Consider the following 20,447-nt stretch of genomic DNA (forward strand, 5'->3'; position numbering starts at 1 on the left):
ACACGCAGTCGCTATGACTGCCCCTTTCCGCCCCTAACCTGCCAACCCCAGTGACCAAGGGAAGCCAATTATCACATTTTTACTAAATGCGCTACACCTGCTAACCATTCCATCCTCACTCCCCAGTGTGGAATAGGCGAAAAAACGATCACCGCTAAAACGCTGAGACCACAAAAAATTCCTATTCGGCCCCATTGGGCAACCCCTTCCAGGCACACTGTAAGATTGGGAGGGTGGGCGGGTGTCCGCTTCTTCTTGAGCCGGGGGCAAGAGGAAGAATGCCTGGGCATAGTCCTCTTTAAAGGGCTTGCACAGGCACGCCCCCGGCTGGCGAAAGCTATGCGCAAAAAGCCCGGTGCTGGCACTGCAATGTCACGATACTTCACAAGATCGCTGGTGGCTGGGACCATGCTGTGCCAGGTTCTTCCTAGCCCCGGCTGCCCGTGCATTTCTATTCACTGTGCCATCATGGCTCTTAGAATTAGATAAACTGATTCTACTTTATTGTAATGCTCTTGCAAATCCAAATGTACTGTTCTTCCCCTTTCTCCCTTGCAGCCCAAGAAATTAGGGAGGGTCCCTTCTTAGTCTCTTGCCCTACCCAGTATTCAGCTCCAGGCTATGCTGTCTCTTATCTGACCATTCCCTAGGCAGCATTCTTTGCCCCATCTCCCAAGGTCCATTGCACATCTGATTACAGGAAAGGAGGAATGCAGGAGTTCAATTAATGACAAGTCATTCCCACCTATTTATTATTTATTTATTTATTTACTTATTTATTTATTATTTGGATTTGTATGCCGCCCCTCTCCGAAGACTCCTATAAGCTTAGGAACTCCAAGTTTAAGCATATATGAATATGAGTGAACTGATCAACGATTGAATGTTCTGAGAGGGCAGGCACAACAACACGAAGCAAAAAATGTTGGGTGCAAAGCATCAGGACCATGCATTAAGTATCAGGTCAAGATTTATTGCTCAAACACATAGAAAAGAATCTAATCAACTAAAATTCAATACTAAACTAGCACCAGATAAGGGTCATCAGAATTCAAGAGAGGATGGACTTGGATTGTTTGTGGCAACATAAAGAGTCTTAGCTGATGACACACTTAGTTTCAAATTTCTGGGCACTTATATCTCAGAGGACCTCTCATGGACTATGAATGCTAATATGTTTGTGAAGAAGGCACAAAAGAGGCTGTACTTCCTGAGAATGCTCAGGAAGATAAATTTATCTCAGCATCTACTGTTGTCCTACTATCGCAGCACCATTGAGAGTGTCTTGACATACGGCATTCTAGCCTGGTATGGGAGCAGCTCTGTAGCGAACAAAAAAACTCTACAGAGAATTATTAAAACTGCCCAGAACATCATTGGGCTCCACCTATCCGCCCTGGATGACATCTTCACATCTTGCTGTTCTAGGAAGGTGCATACCATTCTCAAAGACTCTTCTCATCCTGCTTACAATCTTTTTGAACTGTTGCCTTCTGGCAGAAGATACAGAACAACTAGAACTCGGACCACACGTTTCCTGAATAGTTTTTATCCCAGAGCTATACTCACACTTAATAACGAACTAAAGGGTCACCCACCATCAGTGAACTGTTGGACAATATTACTTGGTTTGTCATGTAGATGGTTGAGTGGTTTAGGGTGGGGAATTTGTAGTGGGTGGGACATTTTATTCTATTTTTTATTCTATTTTTAAATTTACCTATTCTAATTTTATGTATGGTGGGACTGGTCTCTGGGTGTCACACGACTTTCGTTGCCAATGACAATTCGTTGTTTTGACAATGACAATAAATTTATTATTATTATTTAACTCTGCTTTATCTTCTGCTGACATGACAGAGTCTCAAATGCCGATGAAGAAAACTGTATTAATCGGTCCCAACTTGTTCCATATATGTCTTTTTCAAGGGCTCCCTGTATTGTTGGTGGAGATCTGTTGCCCTGGAAGCATTACCACAAGGCAGCTGAGGATTTAGAAAGAACTACAGATTTCAGGTCCATTGGTCTCACACAAATCTACTAACATGCCATTTAAAAAGATGAAAATTGAAAATATGTCACAAGCTCTCTGGAATCCATTCATATCCCGTAGCATTTTCTTTTTACTCTGTTTTGGGGAGTTGCTTCATCCCAATGCACCCAAAAACCCCAGATTAGATAAATCTGGTCCAAATTCTCTTTCTTGTGTTCTCCCCCATCCAGCAGCCAATCCTGGTTAATTCATGAGAGTTAGGCTGGCATTTCTGAGTTGGTTCCCAACAGCTCCAGCATTCAAGATTTTCTACACTGCTGCCCCTTCTCCTCCTCTGTTGTGCAAGGAGAAAACCAGACACTTCAAACTTGAATGTCGGGGGGAAAAAATCCTGATCATGTTGGGGATACCTAGCATCAAAGGCTTATTTTCACAGAGATGTGCCCCCGCTTCCGAGATCAAAAGGGAAAATCCCTCCAGGAGGTATAAGACAAATCGTGTGACAAAATTACCCACCCACCCCCAGTAGAAACCATTGTTTTGCAGTAACTGCGGCTCTCCTGCTGCTCCCTGATTCTATCGCCACAAGGATTTTGAGCTGCAAACTGTCTTTGTCTTAGTGGCTTTATGTTTCAGTGCAGGGATTGAGGGGAAGGAAGGAGGGAAAGGAGGGAGGGAGGAAAGAGAGAAGGAGGGGAAGGAAGGGAGGGAGGAGGGAGGGAGAGAAGAGGCAGGGAAACGAAGGAAGGAAGGAGGGTAGGAAGGAAGGAAGGGTCAGGGAACAGAAGGAAGGAAGGATGGGAGGGAGGGAGGAAGGTGCATGGAAAAGAAGGGAGGAGGAAAGAATGGAAGGGAGTGAGGAAAGAAGGGAGGAAGGAGAAAAGACAGAGAAGGGAAGGGAAGAAAAAAGGATGGAAGCCTTTTTAAGCCACTTGGTGCCCCCTCCCCTTTTTATTTATTACAAAAGAGCTCCAAAATAAATTTCATCCTGCCCCTCGGTTGGAGTTCTGGCTTCCTACAGAGAATTGCTGTGGGATTTTCAGTGTGCACCCAAAAATTCTGCGAATTATCTTTGCACATCCCAACTATTCTCATCTTCAGTCCTGGGAGCTAAATTCACAGTAAACTATGATATGGTTTACTGTTTACTGAACACAGGACAATGATAGGCCACACACTGTGGTTTAGAATCATAGGTATCTGATGAAGGGAGCTGCAGCTCATGAATTTTTAATCCCTTTGTTAGTGGGAGAAGGTGCTTCCAGATTCCTGATTTTTCCGCAAAGGTGGACTAACATGGCTAAAATGTGGCTCACAGAACACATTAATCCAATCCTAACCAACCCACATTTTGATTTCATGCCCTCTAAATCTATTGCATGCGTAAAAGATGATAGTCTAGCTTTAAAACAAAGCAAAATCCACAGCAAAGAATGGGTTGGTTCCATCCTATCATTCGTTCATTCGTTCGTTCATTCGTTCGTTCATTCATTCATTCATTTATTCAATTTTTATGCCGCCCTTCTCCTTAGACTCAGGGCGGCTTACATCATGTGAGCAATAGCACTTTTTAACAGAGCCAGCCTATTGCCCCACAGCAAAGAATGGGTTGGTTCCGTCCTATCATGAGGTTTGAATGTGGAAACCCAGCCAAGGGATCTCATGATGTGTTGAAATGCACAGCCAAAAAGGAGTTCCATGAAAATACTTCAATTGCACATTACCAAATGCAGCATTACAAGGGTTCCTCTTTGCTATGCTGGTCCCACTGCAAACATTTGGTCCATCTCAGAGTCTTTATATCTGTCCTGACCTTTGACATCGATGTTCCAAGGGGATGATCAAAGGGTTTAGTTTCATAAAGAAAGCAAGAGGCATTTTTGCTAAACAGCTGGTGAAACATGTGGAGTTCTTTACCCCCCCCTTCCCCTAGTGGGATGGAATGCAGGTCTGGTTATCAAGCTTTCAGGATAATGTGTGTTGAGCTTCCCAGATCAATAACAAAGGTTCGAAAACAGGAAAGGCTCATGCAAACAGAACGGCTGTCAACGCTTCTGAAGAGAGGAAGGAAAAAGAAACTGAGCCAATCAAAAGCCAAGCGTAGCATCAGAGTGGCACAAAAGGGAAGCAAAGAATATCACAGTAAGGATTAAAAGAGGTCTTCTGCAAAGATCTCCAATAGCTAAGGTGGATTTTTATAGCTGATGGGTCTATCCATCATTTTTGCAAAAACCATCAACGCGTGGGGTTCTGAGTTTTGAACTCAAAGTCTGCTTGGGTAGAAGGTGAGTACTTCTAAATTTTAAAATTTGAAGCATGGAAAAGCATGGGAAATGTGTGCATGCCTGTGTGTGCGCGTGGGCTTAATCTGGATAACAGTGGGTTATCTCCTCTCTGACTGATCCCCAGGTGTCTCTCTGCCTGTTGCTAGCTCCCCCGAGCAATGACCGACAGGATGGAGAAAGCAAGGGGAGATAACCAGATGGGAATTCTCCTGTTTGAAGGAAAAGAGCCAAGTGAGGCACGACTGCAAATACTAAGGAATTGGAAGGGATACTGTGTCTATCACAAGAAGTAAAACCATGAACTCTAGGAAATCTGGGAAAATTATCAAATTAATAGGACCGCCAGTACTTGCCTGCAGACAGCAGCAAGTCCTCCTGGATTTGTTCCAAATACGAAAACCTAGGCCTGAAGAAGGAGTACCCGTACTTGACTGCTGGGGGTAGCAAGTCTTTCCGGAGTGTCTTTTCCCCCCAGTCTGAAACCCTGGCCTGAGAACTCTCTCTGGGGGGAGGGCACACACTTTGTAAAGGAGCCAAAGTCTCCCCCAGCCACTTTTTTTGTCTGCAAACTGAGAGCTTGCTGACCTAAGCCAAAATCTGAAAACCCCACATCGGAAATGGAAACATGGGTAGCTGTAGTTCGAAGGTCCTGAATGGAAACCCCCTGGGAGAGTTATTGGAGGCTTGGGATGAATGGCAGGTACTGGTATGGAAAAGGAAAAAAAAGAAAATTTTCAGCGTATAAGACGTACCTTTAAAAGGTGCTTTAAAAATTGGGTGCGTCTTATACACCAAATCTTGCTGAGGCTGTCTGGCGGCGCCATAGTTGGAGGTCCCTGCTCTAGAAACACTCCTTTTAAGGAGTATTTCAGGTTTATCATCATCATCATCATATATATCCATGCACTTCATTTGTGAAAATTGGAGTAGTCAAGAGAGGGGTCTTTGAAAACCTCATGGTATAATAGTAATATTAAGGCAACCTCAGCAGGGAACTGTAATTGTAAATGATTCTATCACTAGCCATTTCTGTGACTAAAGGAACAACTAACAAAATGAATGGTCCTTGTTTTATTTGTTTGTTTTGTTTGTTTGTTTTGTTTGTTTGTTTGTTTGAGTTAGGAGTGCAAGAGCCTTCAAACCTGACAAGTTTAAGGCTTGTGGACTTCGATTCCCATTTCTGAGCTAGCATGATTGATGGAGGAATTCTGGGAGTTGAAGTCCACATGTCATGAAGCTGTCAAGTTTGTAAAAAATGTACATGGTTTTAAAAAGTATACATGGTTGTAAAAAGTATTCTGCTACACTGGTATTTTATTAAACAATATAATACTACACCATTTGGTTCAGAATATTTTTTTCCTTGGTTTCCCCCTCTAAAATCTAGTTGCATCTAATACACCAGTGTGTCTTATACACCGAAAAATACAATATACGCAGGGAATGGGCTTTGCTGAGGGATGACACAGGGAAAGCAATTTGGCTAAATAAAGGTACTTAAAAGAAAAAGGGAAATGTCTGTCTATTTTTGTTTGTCTGTTTGTTTGTTTCTCTCTCTTGTTCTCTTGTCTTCTATACAACCACGTGGTTTGTTTGTTAAGATTTGTGCCTTCCCTAATCTAACAGAGGTTTATGGCGGGAATGCCTAGTGTGTGTGTAAACCTCAGAATTCTCTTATTCCCTCTTGGTCCTTGTTTTTGTGTGTGTACATCTGTCTTTGTGTGTCCTCCAGGTAATTGCACCTATTAAATGTCTGATCCCCAGCGACACGAATTTTAAATTGTCAGAAAAGAGTTGGAAGCACTGAAAAGAAAAAAAACGTCTGGCCACCTCCTACATGGGGTGAAGAACAAGAGTTCAACTTTCTTTCTTCTCTGTACTTTTAAGAAAAGGGGAGACATGATCGAAACATTTAAATATGTTAAAGGGTTAAATAAGGTCCAGGAGGGAAGTGTTTTTAATAGGAAAGTGAACACAAGAACAAGGGGACACAATCAGAAGTTAGTTGGGGGAAAGATCAAAAGCAACATGAGAAAATATTATTTTACTGAAAGAGTAGTAGATCCTTGGAACAAACTTCCAGCAGACGTGGTAGATAAATCCACAGTAACTGAATTTAAACATGCCTGGGATAAACATACTGTATATCCATCCTAAGATAAAATACAGAAAATAGTATAAGAGCAGACAAATGGACCATGAGGTCTTTTGCTGCCGTCGGACTTCTATGTTTCTATGTTTATGAGGAAGCATTTTAAGTTCACTTACAAGAACCTCTGCATTTACTGTGCATTTAAATGATTTCATCTGTCCATCCTTTTCTGAAGCATGTGAATCCACTCATCCCCATTTGTTGTGCTCCCCATATTATTGTTTATTAACTACAATACTGATTTTTCTTTTTGTTTTTTCCAAACTGCCTCTCTGTCCTCCTCAACTCGACCCTCCATCCCTCTAACCAACAATGCCTTTCCTCATCCAGAAATGGGGGAGGGGACCTTGTTCTCATGTCCTTGAGTCCAGCAACATGTGGAGACCAGGGGTGGGTTCCAACGTTCCTCATTCCTGGTTCACTTCCTCCCACGCCACGTGGCCGCGCCTCATGGCTGCGCAATGCAACCCCCAATTTTAAAAAAGTGTCTTAAACAAGCTGGTGACCACACGCACAGTGTCAGAAACTTGGCTTCTGTGCATGCACAGAAAAAAAAATATGAAAATATATAATTTTTAAAAGATGGTGATGTCCATGGACCAGCACTGACCGATACGGTTTGATGACATAATTGTGACATCATCAGCGAGTTGCTACTGGTTCAGGCAAACCAGGCAGAATTGGGAGGAACCCGCCTCTGTTGGAGACATGGCATGCACTGGAGACAAAGAACTAGGTTTGGATCCAGCCTCCATTGAAAGTCATCACAGCAACCAGAATGGAGCAGATCTTCCCAACCCTGACTGACCACCAAGGCGAAGGCCACCCGGCAGACATGAAAGAAAGGACCCTAAGATGGACACGTAAAGACCAAAAGACTCTTTTCAATCCCCAGAAGAAGCTGGAAAGACTATGCAAGAGGGTGGGGATTCATTGTAAGGTTTTCTTTCTTTTGCTTCGTTCACTGAAATTCATTGTAAAGTTTTCTTTCTTGCCTCATTTATACTGTAATCAGTCTAACGTACTCATGTAAGAATTGCATTTGGGAGTGGTTCACACAGCAAGTTCTGAACACCTTGGACTTCTATCTGGTGGGAGGGAAATTTATCCAATAAAGCTAGAAGTGTAGTTATACACTTTTCTACAACACGTTTCTACAACACTCCATGGTCTGCACTGGCTGCCAATCAGTTTCCGGTCACAATTCAAAGTGTTGGTTATGACCTTTAAAGCCCTACATGGCATTGGACTAGAATACCTCCGGAACCGCCTTCTACCGCACAAATCCCAGCGGCCGATAAGGTCCCACAGAGTTGGCCTTCTCCGGGTCCCGTTGACCAAACAATGTCGTTTGGCGGGCCCCAGGGGAAGAGCCTTCTCTGTGGCGGCCCCGGGCCTCTGGAATCAACTTCCCCCAGAGATTAGAATGGCCCCCACCCTCCTTGTCTTCACAAGTTACTTAAGACCCACCTATATCGCCAGGCATGGGGGAACTAAGACATCTCCCCCAGGCTTATTATATTTCATGTTTGATGTGTATGTGCTGTATGGTTTTTAATTGTTGAGGTTTTTATATATTTTATTATTAGATTTTTTTCCATTGTTATACTGTTTTTATTACTGTTGTGAGCCGCCCCGAGTCTTCGGAGAGGGGCGGCATACAAATCTAATAAATAATAATAATAATAATAATTATTATTATTATTATTGTTGTTGTTGTTGTTGTTGTTGTTATTATTATTATTATTATTATTATTATTATTATTATTATTATTATTATTATTATTATTATCTGGCCAATCTGCAGACCTGTCCACACACAAGATTCTGTGCTACTAATGCATATCTTTCAAGGTATCTCATCAGAAAGATTCCTGCAGGAATTGCCACTTGTTCTTTGAAGTTCTTTGTGATAGTAGTTTCAAAAGTGCTTTTCCAAAAGGCCACTGAACTTTTTTTGCTTTTTCCTTTGAAAATGTTTCACTTCTCAGCCAAGATGTTTCTAACTGAAAAGGCTTCTTAGATGAGAACAGCAATGGGTTGCTCCTGGTTTGGATCGGTTCTTAGAACTGGTAGCAGCCCATCCACCTGGGATGCTTCTGGGCACGTGGAGAAGCATTATGCATGTGCAAACTGGTGACAAACTAATTCAGAACCCAGCAAAATATTTTCAAGGGAAAAAAATCAAGAAGTCGAGTTGCCTTTTGGAACAAGACTTTGGGGGAAATCATCACCTGGATGATTGAAAATCTCCATAGACAATTTGTAATAGTACTATAACTGGGATAGAGCAGTTGGACGTGAAAAATTCTTAGAAGGCAGAATGCCAATGAGTGCATTTAGCGCTCTCTAATCAAACTCTTACATTTTTGAAGCTTTCAGAGAAATTGAAGAATCCTTTTGAGGCTTGTCTCTGCTCCTTAACATTTCCTGAAAGTCTAACCCTGGCTTTTTTTTTAAAAAACCATGAATTTTGGAACGGCAATACAGTCACTTTTCGGATGCCAGAATCAATCAGCCTCTGTCTATGATGTGACAGACGTTCATAGTAGTGAAATCACTGAATCTAAAATATTGAGTAAATCCTGAGAACAAAAGTATACTGTGAACAGATCTTCCATGTCTGAAAATAAAAGTCCGTAATTGATAGCTCACTTATCTGCTAAAATGCTGTCGTTGTTTTAATAGCATTCCTGAGATGGTTTCACTGTTTCCATAAGATCTAAACATTTTGATTACCATTCCTTCTGTGTAGGAGGATAGAGTCCTTTGCCAGTCTCCTTCGCTTCATACAATTTTAGCTGTGACTAACAGATGAACAACAAATGAACATTCCTCTGCAGGCACAATTTGAACAAAAATCTGACTAGATTTGGTTTGTAAGAATAAAACAGGAATATAAGAACAACGAAAACTGCTTTATAAGTAATCCTTGATTTCCAGCACTCTTTTTAGTGATTGAAACAGCATTGAAAAAAAGTAATTTACAATCAAACTTCACGCATAGCAATAGCAATTAGACTTATATGACAATGCTTTACAGACTTCTCTAAGCAGTTTACAGAGTCAGCATATTGCTCCCAATCAATCTGGGTCCTCATTTTACCGACCTTGGAAGGATGAAGGCTGAGTCAAATTTGAACCGGTGAGATTCGAACTGCCAAACTACTGGCAATCGACAGTCAGCAGAATTAACCTTCAATGCTGCTTTCCATGGGTGGGTTCCACTTACCTTTGCTACCAGTGCTCTCTCGGCTCGTGGCCTATTCCTGCAATTTCACTTCTGTGCATGCTCAGGAGGTGGTTTCAGGCCGACACATAGCTGAAGAGCTGCTCAGCTGTGCTTCGGATGAAGAAATAAAGGTCCGTATTAACCCACCGGCAGGCGGGAGGGCTTTCTTCACGGGAAAGGACAAGGAGAAGCCATGCAAACAGCGGAAAAATCACCAAAAATTCAAAAACAAAAGATGGCAGTGTGCACGGACCGGCATAGACAGAACCGGATCTGTGACACCTAAATTAAATCACCAGAAAGTAGCTAACATTTCGGCAGATCTAGTCCAAACCAGGAGGAACCCACTCCTGCTGTATTCTAACCCCCGCATCACCACGGCTCAACTGCAATATCCATTGCATTATCCCCATGGTCATGTGTTCGATTTGAGCACATGGCCACCGGCCTGTATTTGCCTGACAATTGCACTGTCCCTGAGTCATGTGATTACCATTTGTGACCTTCACATCTGACAAGCAAAGTCAATGGGAGAATCTGACCACATGTGACATTTAACAACAATTTTTTAACCTCTGTGACAAAAAAGGGTTGGAATATTGGAGATAACTTTCATAATATCTGCCCTAGTTAACAATGTTAAGTACTGTAATTCCAATTGTGATTGTAAACCAAGTACTATCTACATATTGATTCAGATTTTTAGTTATATTGAAGCTAATATTACTGACAGTGACTAACTGATTCTCCAAAGTTTAAAGTGATTCCAATCCCACCTATAGATACTTGGACTAAACCCGCATTTCTGTATCAATGCCACTGCGCTGGATTCCATAGGAATCTGGGAGCCTTGGGCGTCCTTCTCCTCTGGAATGTTACACTTCTTTTAATGCCTTAAGTCGTCACAGAATCATTCCATGGGAGTGTTTCTCAACCTTGGAAACTTTAAGATGTGTGGACCTCGACTCCCAGAATTACCAGAGTTGAGCCAATGTGCTGACTGGGGAATCCTGGGAATGAACGTCTTCTTAAAGTTGCCTAAACAAAGAAACACTCTTCTATGACAAGACAACACATCAATCCAAGACTCACTGTTAGGGAAGGGGGGAAAGGCTACTAGGTTGCCATAGGTAGCCCAAACCTCCCAACATGTCTTTCTCTGTCATTAAATTTCAAGACTTCTCTTTCTTTCAGAAGATCAAAGAATGTTGAAAAATGAACTTAAGCCTTAATACAATATTCAGGGACTCTGCTGGTCAAATTGCCGTATTGCAGACTAACTCTATCCACAGCTAGGAGTTCAATCCTGATGGGCTCAAGGTTGACTCAGTCTTCCAACCTTCCAAGGTCAGTCAAATGAAAACCCAGATTGTTGGGGGAAATGTGCTGACTCCGTAAACCATTTAGAGATGATCATGGGAGGAAAAGACTCAACTGCTTAACCAAGATTAAGTCTGAGTCACAGGAAACACAAAATTAGGAATCCACAGGAGCAAAACAGAAAGACCACCCAGAAAATCAGGTTGGAGGCACACACGCAAAACATTAATCCCATTAATCAATCCTATTTTGCTCAGACAATATACCAGCACTAACAGAAACAATTTAGTAGCATTTATTCATCAAGCAGACTTCAAAGTTAAAATCATTTCTGAACTAGGGAGTTCTTTGCCTAAAATATTCCAATTTATATTTCTGGAGATCTGCAGAGAAGTGGAGCTTCCTTACTCTATTCTTGGCCAATTCACAACACTGACATTGTTTATCCTCAGTCTTTAAAATTTGTGACAGGCCTCTTTGAGATCCTCCCCATCCAAAATCATGTATGATTAGTTATGGATGTACATCAATTTACTTGACAATTCTCCCTTCAATTCAGTTCAGTCCACTAGATGATATTTGGTTTTGGCCCCCAAACAAACAAGGTTTTGATGTAGTTTAAACTAGGATATAGCTATTATCACATTCTCCGTGTAGGCAGTTTTAGTGACTGGAAGCAGAAAGGAAGAGAAGTAATCTAGGAGCATTTCTTCAGAGTGATGTATAGCTTCTGCTAATGTTATCCCCACCATGACCAAGGCCATTAACATTTGTAGGTATTACTGTTAGTGCATACCAAAGGCTGAGTCATTAGTGGGGATCCTTCCTAGGATGACGTCAGCTTGACATTTTGGCAGACTCTGCCAAGCTCATACAAGTGTCACATTTGCTAACGGGCAACAAGTGTGGCTATCTGGGCCATGAGTTATAAATCCTTGTGTTCGTCTATGACCATAACAAATATTGATGTTATTAAAAAATAATATATAGGTTGGTCATTTCATGAGACTCTGCTTCCAGCTTTGTGCTTTGGATTTTGATTATCTGTGGTTGACTTTATCCCCTCTGCCTACCTTCAAAAGAAATGATGTCCAGGGTGCTAAAAGTAGAATGTGGCATGATGGCCCAATGATATAAGGACTTCTGCTTTGGGCAGGGGGTTGAGACTAGAAGACTTCCAAAGTCTCTTCCAGTCCTATGATTATATACTTTGACTTTGATTGACTGAATTACAAATTGAGTTTATTAACTAAGTTACAAACAAAAGTTTACAAATATGACTTCAGCAACAGTGTGATCAATACATGGAAGGCACTACCTAACTCAGTGGTTTCATCCCCAAAGTCCAAAAACTTTAATCTCAGACTGTCAACTGTTGACTCACACCATTCTTAAGGGGCCTGCAAGCACAACCATTGTGACTACCATTCCTGTCTTCCTGTCGTCATTTATCTATACTTACTTTGCATATGCTTATATTTATAAATATACCTGCTATCTTGTACATGTTTGACAAACAAATAAATACATAATAAATAAAAAAACCAAAAACCAGTTTCCTCAAACAGGAACTCTGAAAATGTCAAGTCAGGCCAGACACTGATTTGAAAAGGAAGAATTCATATGGCCTTTTCTACAAAGAGGGTGAAGAATTCAAAGTGTAAGTGCTGGCTATTAGCTTTGTCAACTTTATTTTTAGCATGAACTTCAGTTTTTTGAGAGTTCCACACAGAGAGATTTTGCACACTGTAGTTTGCATACTCAGAAAGTCTTAACTAAAGAAACAGATTCCATATGAGGTTTTTTTCATCTTATCTGAATATATCAATTTCATTAAGCTTTAAAACAGTAAGGGCTTAGCTATAACACATGGCAAAAACATCACACTTCTGGTATGATTTTTAACATCCAAGCTCAGGACAGTTTAGCAATAATTTTCACTTACCAGCTTGAAAGACAGAAGTCTCAGGATCCAATTTCAGTAACCATCTGTGAATACAGCAAAGGACATTGTATTAGAAAGGGCCACAATTTCAGGAAAAATGCAGCAATGTTGACCATTTTGGGAAAGGAAAAGGACAACTCCAAAGTTGGAAAGTCAATACGTAATCAGAATTGGGAAAGTGTAATGAAAACGCTAGGTGAAATCATCCAAGGGCATGGGGTGAGGTATCATCAATACACCGATGATACCCAGTTATACATCTCCACCCCATGTACAGCCAACGAAGAGGTGGAAGTGATGGGCCGGTGCCTGGAGGATGTTAGGGCCTGGATGAGTGTCAACAAGCTCAAACTCAACCCAGACAAGACGGAGTGGCTGTGGATCTTACCTCCCAAGGACAACTCCATCTGTCCATCCATTACCCTGGGGGGAGAATCACTGGCCCCCTCAGAGAAGGTTCGCAACTTGGCCGTCCTCCTCGATCCACAGCTGACATTAGAGAAACATCTTTCAGCTGTGGCGAGGGGGACGTTTGCCCAGGTTCGCCTTGTGCACCAGTTGCGACCCTACTTGGACCGGGAGTCACTGCTCACAGTCACTCATGCCCTCATCACCTCGAGGCTTGACTACTGTAACGCTCTCTACATGGGGCTACCTTTGAAAAATGTTCGGAAACTTCAGATCGTGCAGAATGCAGCTGCGAGAGCAATCATGGGCTTTCCCAAATATGCCCATGTTACACCAACACTCCGCAGTCTGCATTGGTTGCCGATCAGTTTCCGGTCACAATTCAAAGTGTTGGTTATGACCTATAAAGCCCTTCATGGCACCGGACCAGATTACCTCAGGGACCGCCTTCTGCTGCATGAATCCCAGCGACCAGTTAGGTCCCACAGAGTGGATCTTCTCCGGGTCCCGTCAACTAAGCAATGTCGCCTAGCGGGACCCAGGGGAAGAGCCTTCTCTGTGGCGGCCCCAGCCCTCTGGAACCAACTCCCCCCAGAGATTAGAACGGCCCCCACCCTCCTTGCCTTTCGTAAACAACTTAAAACCCACCTCTGCCGGCAGGCATGGGGGAATTGAGATCCTCTTTCCCCCTAGGCCTTTACAATTCTATGCATGGTATGTATGTATGTATGTATGTATGTATGTATGTATGTATGTTTGGTTTTTATATTAATTGATTTTTAATCATCAATACCAAATTACTATTGTACACTGTTTTATTGTCGCTGTTAGCCGCCCCGAGTCTCTGGAGAGGGGCGGCATACAAATCCAATCAATCAATCAATCAATCAATCAATCAATCAATGAATAAAAAAATAAAAAAAATAAATCAATCAATCAATAAAAAATAAAAAAATAATAAAAAATTAATAAATTAATAAATTAATAAATTAATAAATTAATAAATTAATAAATTAATAAATAAGTAAATTAATAAATTAATAAATTAATAAATTAATAAATAAATCAGAAACTAATTTATGAAGAGCAGAACACTCTTTGGAAGTTTAAAGGATATGGGACTGAGTGTTGAAGGAACAAGGAGATTTAGCCAAAAGGTCAGGATTTTGCCTAACATTGTATATCTCTTTTAGGATGGTACCAGAAGTAATAAATCTTTAGAAAAACAAATACATCAATCTTTCATTTCAAAAACACCTGCTAATTGATGAAAATACATTTACAATTAAATAAAGCAAGATGGAAAGTATAATTTCTGATGTATTTAAACTGCATTTCTTCATCAACTAGATTCTTTTACTTACTTACTTACTTACTTACTTACTTACTTACTTACTTACTTACTTACTTACTTACTTATTTATTGGATTTGTATGCCGCCCCTCTCCGTGGACTCGGGGCGGCTAACAACAGTGATAAAAAACAGCATGTAACAATCCAATACTAAAACAACTAAAAACTCTTATTATAAAACCAAACATACACACAAACATACCATGCAAAAATTGTAGAAGCCTAGGGGGAAAGAATATCTCAGTTTCCCCATGCCTGATGGCAGAGGTGGGTTTTAAGGAGCTTACGAAAGGCAAGGAGGGTGGGGGCTATTCTAATCTCTGGAGGGAGTTGGTTCCAGAGGGCCGGGGCCGCCACAGAGAAGGGTCTTCCCCTTTAATTTCTTGTCACAATTGCTTCGAAAGGAAACCCAGTTTTACAGCTGACTTTGCTGCAATGGAATTTTGTTTTATGACTGACTTTAGTCTCTAAAGGTTTTATACTGTTTTATGTCATTTGATCTGAGGATTCCCACCATTAAATTAAAATCCCCGAATATGGTACACTGAGCAGAACACTAAGATTCAAACCAGCCAAAGCTCAGTTTGGAGTTTCTCTTAGCAATAGTGCTGATAAGACATACAAAATAAATCTCTGATAAATTTCTTTAGGAATAGATAAATGTAAGAGTTCAAATAGTCTCTGCTTCAGCATTGAAGGGTGTAACTAACATGTTGGTTATCATCCACTTTTCTCAGATCAAAACGTTCACAAAAATGTGTATTAGAAATATGCTCAAGAATAGTTAGATCTATAAAAGTTACACATTGAAAGATGTAGAGCCATGGCGGCACAGTGATTAGAATGCAGAATTGCAGGTTGACTCTGCCCACAGCCAGGAGTTCGATCCTGACTGGCTCAAGACTCAGCCTTCCATCCTTCCGAGGTCAGCAAAATGAGGATCCAGATTGTTGAGGGCAGTGTGCTGACATTGTAAACCATTTAGAGAGGGCTATAAAGCACTGTGAAGCTGTATATAAGTCTAAGTATTATGTAGTAATATAAAGAGAAACAGTGCTTACTGACATCGGGAAAATGTCAATTTACAAAAGTACACCATGGAAATTGATGCAAAGAAGAATATAATGAGGGAATGTATATAAAAGGGAAAGTTTTTTTCAAATAATAAATGTGAAACACTAGATATACTGTATTTAAGTGAAGCTATTTACAGAAGTACGGAATAGAAAACATGCCTACATCCCCCACCCCCAAAATTGTAGAATTTTAACGCATTGCTAGGTTAAATTATTTTATGTGATTTGGAGAATTATATTAAAAAAATGAAGAATACAGGAAAAGGCAGATTTAGGTTATAACTCCTTTTCCCCCCATCCGTATAAATAAAATAACTCTTACGATAGTTCTCTCCACATTGCTGTCACACGTTTTTCTCAAACTAAAGCTATTTGAATCATATGCAAAAATATTAGAAGTATCTGGTTAACGAGCTAGCCATTCATACAATTAGTTTATTACATTCATCTTGGGAATTATTTCCCCCGGTTTTTGCACGGTCACCCAATGGGCAATTGCATATGTATCTGTCCTTTACTACAAAATATCTCTGTGTGAAACAGCTCATAATCTTCTTCTTTTGCCTCCTTCCACTCCTCAGCCTCCCATTACCACAAATTGTTCCTCTACATCCCCCCTGCCCTCCCAGCCCTCTTTTGCACTGACCCATTGTGTTCAAAGCAATGCCTTAAACAGTTCATATTTTGTTAATTGTACAAGCCTAATGGAGGAATGTATTGGCAAGAAGGGGAGGGTAACGGCCATCAGGCCAGCAATAAAACAAAATTAATGGTCCATAGGAAGAAATCATGTCCACTTAATATCAGCTTTGAAACTCTAATAAAATAATGTGATATCAACAGCAGCAGTCCGTTCTGTCTCATTCTCAGACACTCAATACACAATGTACGCAGATTGCTTACACCACATTAAATCACTCATAAAACAGGTCCAGTTCAACTGAAGCCCACAAGATCCTCCAGGGAACATAGCAGACCAGAAATATGTTGCGTAAGGATCATTACCAGCATCCACAGCTGCAGTAACACCCACAAACTCCAGCCCAGAGGCAACACAGGGGGGAGAGAAGTGTATCTGGAATTGGGAATGAGATCTTGATCGGGGCTTTCGTAACCCTTTCAAAAAAATGTTATTCTACAAGACGCTTTGGAAACTCAATGCTGGAAACCTGGTTTCACAGAAGATAATAGTTAGTTATAGTTATAGTTTATTAGATTTGTATGCCGCCCCTCTCCGAAGACTCACGGTGGCTCACAGCATAGCAGTAATACAATACATTACAAATCTAATAATAAAAAATTAAATCCATTTAAAAAGACATTAATAGCATAATAAAACTCCTAACTATGCAGTCACACACATTCAACCTAATCTATCATGCAGTAAGGCCAAAAATATAATAAAAAGGGGGAAAGATGGTAATTATCCCCACGCCTTACGACATTTTACAGAAGACGGGGAGGGTGGGGGCTATTTGAATCTCTGGAGGGAGTTGATTCCAGAGGGCCGAGGCTGCCGCAGAGAAGGCTCTTCCCCTGGGTCCCGCCAGCCGACATTGTTTGGTCGACGGGACCTGGAGAAGGCCAACTCTGTAGGACCTAATCGGCCCCTGGGATTTGTGTGGCAGGAGGCGGTCTCGGAGATATTCTGGTCCGATGCCATGTAGGGCTTTATAGGTCATAACCAACACTTTGAATTGTGACCGGAAACTGATCTGCAGCCAGTGCAGGCCGCGGAGTGTTGGTGAAACGTGGGCAGATCTTGGAAGTCCCACGATGGCTCTCGTGGCCGCGTTCTGCATGATCTGAAGTTTCCGAACACTCTTCAAAGGTAGCCCCATGTAGAGAGCATTGCAGTGGTCAAACCTCGAGGTGATGAGGGCATGAGTGACTGTGAGCAGTGACTCCCGGTCCAAATAGGGCTGCAACTGGTGCACCAGGTGAACCTGGGCAAACGCCCTCCTCGCCACAGCTGAAAGATGGTGCTAATGCTAGATAGAAAGAGAAGGAGAGAACTTCAGACTTTCTGTGGGTGATGATGCTATAATGAAAGGGTCCTCAAACTTGGCAACTTTAAGACTGGCTGGTGAATTCTGGGAGTTGAAGTCCACAAGTCTTAAAGTTGCCAAGTTTGAAGACCTCTGCTATAATGTCACCGGAAGTAAGACAAAAGACAATACTTGGAAGATAACTGATTTTGGAAGTTCTATCAAACTAGGAGAGAAAGTTCATGAAATGCAGGTGGCTGGTGTATAATTTTCTTAACTCTTTCTTGACAAGGTAGGTAAAGATTTTAAGTGAACGTCCTTGCCTGTAATTATCACCTGTTAAACCACATGCTAAATTTTATGATTTCAGTAAAATCCCAAGGAAAGATATTATTGCGAAAATCCCTTCAATCTGAGTTTTTCAGCAGCCGGGCACTTGCACTGCCACCCCAATAGGGAAGACTGACTCAGCTTTTTCTTACTTGCCCAACAAATGGTATGAAAGATCATACTGAAGGATGAGCTCCTACAGCATCATTATTTGGGCTGCCTTGTAGATTTTCTGCCATCTCTATCTAGATTTCTTTCTCACCAGAGTTCCATCAGAGTCAAGATCAACTACTGATGACTTCATGGACACAACCATGATTTTCTTGGTGTTCTTCCTAGTCTTGTTTACATCCCTGGTATTCCCTAAAGCAGTGTTTTTCAACCAGTGTGCCGCGAGACATGGTCAGGTGTGCCACGAAGCTCAGCTTCCGAGACTGGAAGCTGAGCTTCCTTCTTCACGCCTTCTTTTTCGTGCCTTCCTTCTTCACATCAGGTGAGCTTTGGGGCCCGGTGGGAGGGCGCCAGCAGCAGCGGCACCAGGCAGTAGCTGAGGGGTGGCGGCTGAGTGTGGGAGCTCCAGGGCGGAGACACTGGCAGCGCCCCGCCCAGCTGGAGCTTCCCTGGCGGCGTCAAGTGACCTTTGGGGCCTGGCGGGAGGGCACCGGCAGCAGGAGCATGCCGGCAGCAGTGGCACCAGGCAGTAGCCACTCGCAGTCAACTGCTCTGCCGCCGCCCCACGGCTACTGCTCGATGCCACTGTTGCCGGCGTGGTGTACAAGAGAGAAAGAGAGAGATAGCAAGAGAGAGATAGAGAGAGAAAGCAAGAGAGAGAGAAAGAAAGAGAAAGAGAGAGAGAGAAAGAGAAAAAGCAAGAGAGAGAAAGAAAGAAAGAGAGAGAGAGAAAGAGAGAGAAAGAACGCAAAAGAGAAAGAAAGGAAGAGAGAGAAAGAAAGAAAGAAAGACAGAGAGAAAAAGAAAGCATGAGAGAGCGAGAGAAAGAGAGGGAGGGGAGGAGGGAGAGAGAAAGACAGAGGGAGGGAGGGAGGGAGAAAGAGCAAAAAAGAGAGGAAGGAAGGAAGAGAGAAAGAAAGAGGGATGGAGAGAGAAATAGAGCGAAAGGGAGGAAAGAGAGAAAAAAATTTTGTCCAAACTTTTTTTAGCGCCCCCCCCCCCCCCCCGGCTCAATGTGCCCCAGGATTTTGTAAATGTAAAAATGTGCTGTGGCTCAAAAAAGGTTAAAAATCACATCCAAATGCTAACCAGATCTGGCCCTTCATAACTTCTAGGCTCCTAGATATTTTGGCCAACAGTTACTAATTCCTTATTCAGTTTTTGTTTTTATTCAAAGGAGATGTTCTTGCATTGAATTATCCTTATTTATGACTATTCAACTAATGCAGTGTTTCCCAACCTTGGCAACTTGAAGATATCTGGACTTCAACTCCCAGAATTCCCCAGCCAGCATTTGCTGGCTGGGGAATTCTGGGAGTTGAAGTCCAAATATCTTCAAGTTGCCAAGGTTGGGAAACACTGAACTAATGAAGCAGAGTCCAATCACAGAGAGGTTCCACTTGGATCAGACCACTACCATGTTCCAACACAGATCAATTCTATTTCTTTGAATAGCCAATAAGGAGAGCAGAGGGGGTCTTTGGAAACCCCAAAGCCGAACAAAAAGGTGGAAAATATTCTTCACTGCATGTGATCCAATCACTACTTTCAAGCACACATACAGCAGGCTCTGAATACAAGATTCCTAGTTGTGTGCGAAAACAAATCCAATACTCTATCAAGGGCCACTAGATGTAGGTAAATAATGTGTTCACTATAACAAGATTAACAAAATTACCCCATCTGGAAAATGCAGACCAAGGTAAATTAACAAGTGGTGGCTACAACAGAAAAAAAATCATCTGCAACCATGCATAGCCAATGGTGTTTTTAAAAGGCAGTAAAAGCAAAGGTATATACATTCTTATTGTTAAAATGCAATTAGAACTTCCATTGATATATACCACCTCTGGTCACAATGGCGTGTTCCATGCTGTAGACGCAATTTTAAAAAACTCAGCTAACCAACTTACACTGTTTTCCAAGCTGCTCGGTGAAAACCCAGGCAATAAAGTGACATTTCTGTCACATTTGAACTCCCTAGCTAATTCAGAATAATCTACTTTTAATGGAAAGCAATATATAAAAGATAGTGACAATTGCCTGAGTTCTTCTTTGTTTTAAGCTCCAAGTGTCTTGGAAGTTACCAAAGTTACCAATAAACGTATTATTTCTGCACAAGCTGGGTATATTACCATAAATATTTACAGGTTTTTGAGAGGTATTTTATTGCATTTCTTTTTATTTCAAGCTT

The 20,447-nt window shown here is 41.6% G+C and overlaps 1 protein-coding gene across 7 annotated transcripts in view; it reads right to left on the reverse strand.

The window, feature by feature from the left end:
* PKNOX2 (PBX/knotted 1 homeobox 2) overlaps nucleotides 1-20,447 on the reverse strand; it is a 399,587-nt gene that overhangs the window by 308,686 nt on the left and 70,454 nt on the right. For all 7 annotated transcript variants that reach the window (XM_070765952.1, XM_070765942.1, XM_070765949.1 and 4 more), the window contains exon 3: nucleotides 12,928-12,971. The gene's annotated coding sequence lies outside the window, so the exon portion shown is untranslated. The remainder of the gene's footprint in view (nucleotides 1-12,927; nucleotides 12,972-20,447) is intronic.

The sequence above is a fragment of the Erythrolamprus reginae genome, chromosome 12 (assembly GCF_031021105.1).
Source record: "Erythrolamprus reginae isolate rEryReg1 chromosome 12, rEryReg1.hap1, whole genome shotgun sequence".
NCBI classification, from domain to species: domain Eukaryota; kingdom Metazoa; phylum Chordata; class Lepidosauria; order Squamata; family Dipsadidae; genus Erythrolamprus; species Erythrolamprus reginae.